Raw genomic sequence first — 7,703 nt, forward strand, 5'->3', positions numbered from 1 at the left:
CGCCGCCCTTAACCACCATGCCACCTGCCGGCCCCATAATTAATTTTTAAAATTAATTTATTTTTTAATTTGCTATATGGAATATGTACTCCCCAGAGTGAGACAGAGAGAGAAAGTGAAAAAGCAAGCCACCAGGTCCAGGACTTGAACCATAGTTGACCATGTGGGAGTCCAGGACCTTAACCACCATGCCACATGGTAGCCTCACGATCACACTTTTTTTTTTCTTTTTTGAGAGGTTTTTGCCTTAGGGCACATATGTTCGCCAGAGACAGAGACAGAGACAGTGAAAAGGAAATTAAGAAATTACCCCTCAAGGGGGATGGCCACACAGCAATCCCTTCTCCTCCATTCTGCTCTCTAAGAGTTTGGGCCCGCATGTACACACGCCTCGTGTGAGTTTCAAGTTGCCAGGTCCAGGGCTCGAACTGCAGTCCTCCATTGGGGAGTCCAGCGACATATCCACCACGCCACATTCTAATCCCATAAGCACACCTTTTACTAAACAGCGGGATGGCTAAAGAGGATGTTGACAGACATGGAAGGAGTACGCCAGGGGCCAGACAATGGCGTCATGGAAGAACATGCTGCTCTGTGAGATGGACCCAGGTCCTGTCCAGAAACTTCCCTGAGTACTCCAGATGAACACGTGTGCCTATTGATCCAGGGCCAGGTGATTCTAGCGGTGGACTGAGACGTCAAGTCCTTGTTGGGGAGGCCCGCAGGTGGCGTGGCAGTTAAGGCACTAGACTCCCAACATGGCCAACTGTGGTTCGAGTCCCAGACCCGGCGACTTGCTTTCTCACTTTCCCTTTCTGTCTCACTCTCTGTCTCTCTCTGGTCAAATGAAAAAATAATAATAACAAGGACCAGCAGGTGGCGTGGTGGTGAAGGTGCTGGACACTTCCATGTGGCCAACCACGGTTCAAGGCCTGGACCTGGTGGCTTGGTTTCTCACTTTCCCTCTTTCTCTCTCTCTCTCTGTCTCTCTCTGGACAAATTAAAATAAGTGAATGAATAAATAAAAATGAAATAATTCTTTTAAAAAATAGTAATAATAACAAATAAAATTAAACAAATAAGTCTTTTTAAAAGAATTCTATATTTTTTGTATTTATTTATTTTTTTACATGAGTTTTGCCAGAGAAAGACAGAGAGAGAGAAAAAGAGAGAGGGAGAGTGAGAAAGCAAGCCACGAGATCCAAAACTCGAACCACGGTCAGCCATGTAGTAATTCCAGTGCCTTAACCACAACGCCACCTGCTGGCCCCAATAAATAAATTAAAAAAAAAAAAAAAGACCCTATTGTGGAGCCAGAAAGTGGCATGGTGGTTAAGGCGCTGGACTTCCAACATGGCCAACTGTGGTTCGAGTCCCAGACCCAGAGATTTGAACCTCACTCTGGGTGCATATACGTGACTACCCAAAAATCCCAGGAAGAGAATGCAGAAGGGATTACAGGGCCAGTCTGTGACCTGGTGCTTAAGGCAGCCCGATCCCATGTGACTAATTGTGCGGTTCAAGTCCTGGAACTGGAGATTTGAAAAATAAACCAAGTTCTCAAAGTTGCCCCAAATCCTGAAAAGAACGGAGCCAGAGAGAAAGGGACTGTGACATGACCATACCTCGTGGAGAGCACATTCCACTTTCTCTCTCTCTGTCTGTCTGTTTCTCTCCAGAGAATGAATGGGACCTCTGGAGAATTTTTTTTAAGAATTATTATTTTGGGGGACCAGCAGTTAGAGTAATGGCTATATCGCTGGACTCCCATGTAGTTGACCACAGTTCGAGTCCCGGACTCGGTGGCTTAAACTCACACCGGGCGTGTGTGCGTGCGTGCCCAAGATCCCGAGAGGAGAATGGAGGAGAAGGGATTGCGGCGTGGCCGTCCCCCCTGGGGGGTGATTTCTCGCCTTCTGTCTCTCTGTCTCTGTCTCTTTGGCAAGCCCACGGGCCCTATAGCAAAAACCTCTCCCCCCCCCCAAAAAAAAAATCGAGTTTCTTTTATTTATTATTATAACTTCTTTTTGAGAGAGATTTTTGCTGCAGGTGTGTGTACTTGCTGGAGAGACAGAGAGAGACAGAGAGACAGAAAGCGAGAAATCACCCCCCCAGGGGGGATGGCCACGCCGCAATCCCTTCTCCTCCATTCTCCTCTCGGGATCTTGGGCACGCACGCACACGTGCCCGGCGTGAGTTTTAAGCCAGCAGGTCCGGGACGCGAACCGCAGTCAGCCCTGTGAGAGTCTAATGCCTTAACCTCCGTGCCACCTGCTGGTCCTAAATAAATGACAGAAAAAAACAAGAAGCGAGTCTAGTGCTGGCCCTGCTCACCCCTTTCACCCCATGTCCTGCAATGCAACTCGGTCCATCCTAAACCTCAGAGGAAGCCACGAGCCTGTTTATTGCACAATGGTCAGACCAGCGACCTGAGGCCTTCTTGTTCCGCTGACCCCTGGCCTGGGACAGAGAAAACCACGTGGAGGGCCAGGACACAGCATCAAAGCCACCCAGGCGGAATCCAGCCCAAGGCGGTTCACTTTCCTCCTTCCTCTAAGGAAATTGTTGCCTCTCAGTGCGTTCCCCTGGTGCCCGTGCAAGAAGTAGCCCACTGGCTCTCTTTCTTTCTTTTTTTTGGAGAGGTTTTTGCTATAGGGCGCGTGCGCTCACCAGAAAGACAGAGAGACAGAGAGACAGAAAGTGAGAAATCACCCCCCAGGGGGGATGGCCACGCCGCAATCCCTTCTCCTCCATTCTCCTCTCGGGATCTTGGGCATGCACGCACACGCGCCTGGCGTGAGTTTAAGCCACCGGGTCCGGGACGTGAACCACAGTCGACCACACGGGAGTCCAGAGACATAGCCATTACGCCAACTGCTGGTCCCATCCAGGTGTGATTTTCAAACAGCCGAGTCCAGGACTTGAACTATCTTGTGAGACCCAGCACCTTAACCCCCACGCCACCTGCTGGCCTGTAGCCCATGGGCTTTGGAAATCAGGGCAGATGCCATGTTCTCATTGTACTTAGAATATATCTTTTGTTTTTTTTTTTAAATAATTATGTTATTGAACTTTATTTATTTACTTATTTCCGTTTGCCCAGAGAGGGACAGAGTGAGAGTGACAAAGAGAGGGAAAGTGAGAAAGCAAGCTGCCAGGTCCAGGACTCGAACCACGGTGGACCATGTGAGAGTCCAGCACCTCCAACCATCACACTACCTGCTGGCCCAGAATATATCTTTTTTAAAAAAAATAATTATTTTATTTAACTGTATTTATTTATTTATTTGACCAGAGAGGGACAGAGACAGAGAGAAAAAATGAGAAAGCAAGCTGCCAGGTTCAGGACTCGAACCCCAGTTGGCCATGGGTGAATCTAGTGCCCTTAACCACCACACCACCTGCTGGCCCTGTACTTATGCTGTATCGACCCTCTTGTAGCCAGATCACAAAGCCCTCCACCCTCACGACAAGGGCTCTCTCCAGACATAGAAAGAGTGGGAAAATGAGAAATCACCCCCCAGGGGGACCAGCAGTTAGGGTGAGAGAGAGGGAACCAAGATCCCTAGAGGAGAATGGAGGAGAAGGGATTGCGGCGTGGCCATCCCCCCTGGGGGGTGATTTCTCGCTTTCTGTCTCTCTGTCTCTCTCTGACTTTCCAGCAAATGTGAGCGCCCTATAAGAAAATCTTTCTTTTGGGGACCAGCAGGTGGCGTGGTGGTTAAGGCTCTGGACACTCCTACATGGCAGACCACAGTTCGAGTCCCGGACTTGGTGACTTCCTTTCTCACTTTCCCTCTCTCTGTGTGTCTCTCTCTGATCAAAGTAAAATAAATGAAGGACTAAATAAAATTAAAATGAACCTTTTTTTAAAAAAAGAAAAGATGGGACCAGCAGTTAGAGTAATGGCTATGTCGCTGGACTCCCACGTAGTCGACTGCAGTTCGCGTCCCGGACCCGGTGGCTTAAACTCACGCCGGGCGTGTGTGCGTGCGTGCCCAAGATCCCGAGAGGAGAATGGAGGAGAAGGGATTGCGGCGTGACCATCCCCCCTGGGGGGTGATTTCTCGCTTTCTGTCTCTATGTCTCTCTGTCTGTCTGGCAAGCGCACACGCCCTATAGCAAAAACCTCTCCAAAAAAAGAAAAGAAAAAAAGAAAGAAAAGAAAAGAGAATCTCTCTTGAAAAACAAAACAAAACAAAACCTACACTCTTAGCCAGCAGGTGGAGTAGTGATTCAAGTCCCAGACTCGGTGGCTAGAAAAACAGGCCAGATACATATGCATGCATTCCCCAAATCTCCAGAGAACAGAGGAGAAGGGACTGAGGTGAGGCCATCCCCCCCTTGAGGGAAATTTCTCACTCCCTAAGCTTCTGCCCCTGTCTGTCCCCCTCTTTCCAGCAAGTATACACACCCTATAGCAAAAACTTAAAAAAAAACACATTAGGGGCCAGCAGGTGGTGTGGTGGTTAAGGTGCTGGACTCCTATGTGGTTTGAGGGATCTGCCTCCGGGGTGGATGGCCACGCCGCAATCCCTTCTCCTCCAGTCTCCTCTGGGGGTTTTGGGCACGCATGCACACGCGCCTGGTGTGTTTTTCAAACTGCTGGGTCCAGGACTCACAGTGTATATAGTCAGCCATGTGGGATTCAGCATCTTAACTACCACACTACCAGCTAATTCAAGGATAAGATTTCAGAAAAGATTAACTTAAGCTGGCTCCCATGCTTGGTTAAGGAAACTGGATGGTACTTGGCCGACCGCGGTTCCAATCCCAACTCCAGAGGTTTGTAAAACACGCCAATGTGTGTGGCAAAAATCCTAACATGGTTGATGGCGAATGGGGCCAGCAGGTGGCGCGGTGGTGAAGGCACTAGACTTGGGACCAGCAGTTGGCGTAATGGCTTTGTTGCTGGACTTCCACGTAGTCGACCGCAGTTCGCGTCCCGGACCTGGTGGTTTAAACTCACACCGGGCACGTGTGCGTGCGTGCCCAAGATCCCGAGAGGAGAATGGAGGAGAAGGGATTGCAGCATGGTCATCCCCCCTGGGGGGTGATTTCTCACTTTCTGTCTCTCTATCTCTGTCTCTCCCTCTCTCTCCAGCAAATACACACGCCCTAAGATACAAACCTCTAAAAATAAACCAAAAAAAGGGGCCAGCAGGTAGCATGGAGGTCAAGGGCACTGGATTCCCACATGGCTGACCATGGTTCAAGTCCCGAACCTGGTGGCTTGCTCTCTCACTTTCTCTCTCTCTTGCTCTGTCCCTCTCTGGTCAAATTAAAATAAATAAATAAAGTTAAAGGAAACATTCTTTTTTCTTTTTTTTTTTTTTTTTTTTTTTTTTGAGAGATTTTGCTATAGGGCATGTGTCCTCAGCAGAAAGAGAGACAGAAAGCGAGAAATCACCCCCCAGGGGGGATGGCCACGCTGCAATCCCTTCTCCTCCATTCTCCTCTCGGGATCTTGGGCACGCACGCACACGCACCCGGCGTGAGTTTAAGCCACCGGGTCCAGGACTCGAACCACAGTTGACTACGTGGGAGTTCAATGACATAGCCATTACGCTAACTGCTGGTCCCTAAAGGAAATAATTCTTTCAAACACAAAAACAAAAACGCATGCACTCCCGAGTTTGAATGTGGGCCAGCCCTTGTTAATTCTGCCGCTGTGTGACCATGAGAAAGTATCGTGGCGTCTCTGAGCCCTGCTGGCCTCCCGTGTCAAATGCAAACAGTAACCGTCTTCCCACCGGGCTCTTGAGAAGATGCGACAGATAACGCCGGAGAAGCACTTAATTCTACGCCTGCTGCGTCACAGGCGCTCCATCGCTGCTGGGGAAGCAGAACCCCAACCTCGGATGTTCATTTCATTCTTGGTTTTCTTCCTTATATGGGGTCTTCGCGGACCTGGAGTCCCCCATCGCCTGGAGGAGGTGAATTAAGGGCACAGGAGCTGCGAGGCCAAAAAGAAAATCATGCAGGGCTCGTCTTTCATTTCTAAATCAGGCCCTTTGCAGACAGTTTAAAAGGCAAGACAGGGGGGACCAGCAGTTAGCATAATGGCTATGTCGCTGGACTCCCATGTAGCCGACCGCGGTTCATGTCCCAGACCTGGTGGCTTAAACTCACGCCCGGCGCGTGTGTGTGCGTGCCCAAGATCCCAAGAGGAGAATGGAGGAGAAGGGATTGCGGCGTGACCATCCCTCCTGGGGGGTGATTTCTCGCTTTCTGTCTCTCTGTCTGTCTCTCTCTGTCTGTCTGGCGAGTGCACGTGCCCTATAGCAAAAACCTCTCAAAAAAAAAAAAAGGCAAGACATGGGAGCCAACAAGGAGCACAGTTTTTAAGGCGCTGGACTCCTACAGGGTCGACCGTGGTTCGAGTCCTGGACCCGGTAGCTTGAAACTTACGCCGGAAACCCGAGAGGAGAATGGAAGGGAAGGGATTGCAGCATGGCCGTCCTCCGGGGGCTGATTTCTTACTTTCTGTTTCTCTGTCTCTGTTTCTCTGGTGAGCGCACGTGTCCTAAGGCAAAAACATTATTTATTTAATTATACTTATTATTACTAATATTATTATTACTCAATTTGAGCAGAGAGAGAGGGAGGAAGTGAGAAGGCAAGCTGCCAGGTCTAGGACTCGAACTGCAGTCAGCCATGTGGGCGTCCCGTGCTTTTAAACACCACGCCACCTGCTGGCCTCAAGGCAAAAATCTCCTTTTAAAAAAAATGCTATTGGGGCCGGCAGGCAGCATGGTGGTTAAGGTGCTGGACACTCCCATATGGCCAACCACGGTTCGAGTCTTGGACCTGGTGGCTTGCTTTCTCACTTTCCGTTTCTCTGTGTGTCTCTCTCTGGCCAAAATAACATAAACAGATAAATAAAATTAAATAAATAATTTTTTTAAAAGATGCTATTGGGGGTGCTGTGTCTCTGTCTCTTTCTGTTTCTTTTACCTTCGTGGAACAATAGAAGAAATAATCAAGCTTTGGGACCAGCAGATGGCGTAGTAGTTACGCTGCTGAACTCCCACGTAGTCAACTGCAGTTCGAGTCCCGGACCCGGTGGCTTAAACTCACGCCGGGCGCGTGTGCGTGCGTGCCCCAAATCCTACAAGGAAAATGGAGGAGAAGGGATTGCGGTGTGGCCATCCCCCCTGGGGGTGATTTCTCTCTGTCTGTCTCTCTCTGTCTACCCCCGCCCGTTGGGAAAAAAAATCTTCCTCAAAAAAAAAAAAAAAAAAAGCTTTTTCTCCCCTAGTTTTGGTATTTTGATCTGGTTTTGGGGCATGTGTATGTAGACAGAAACAGAGAGAGAAAGGGAGAGAGCCAGGGGCAGGATTTGAATCATTGTCAGCTGTGAGGAAGTCCAGCACCCTTAACCACCACACCACTGACTGGCCCAGATTGATTGATAGATTGATTTGATTTTTAGTAAAGGTTTTTGCCTTAGAGCATATGCACTCACTAGAGAGAGGAGACAGAGACAGAGACAGTGAGAGGAAAAGCGAGAAATCATCCCCCGGGGGGATGGCCATACCGCAATCTCTTCTCCTCCATTCTCCTCTCGGGATCTTGGGCACGCACGCACACGCGCCCAGCGTGAGTTTAAGCCACCGGCTCCGGGATGCGAACCACAGTCAACTACATGAGAGTCCAGCGACCCAGCCATTATTCCATCTGATGGTCCCAGCATGGAGGAT

The sequence above is a fragment of the Tupaia chinensis genome, unplaced genomic scaffold (genome assembly GCF_000334495.1).
Source record: "Tupaia chinensis unplaced genomic scaffold, TupChi_1.0 Scaffold000201_1, whole genome shotgun sequence".
In the NCBI taxonomy this organism is placed as follows: Eukaryota; Metazoa; Chordata; class Mammalia; order Scandentia; family Tupaiidae; genus Tupaia; species Tupaia belangeri.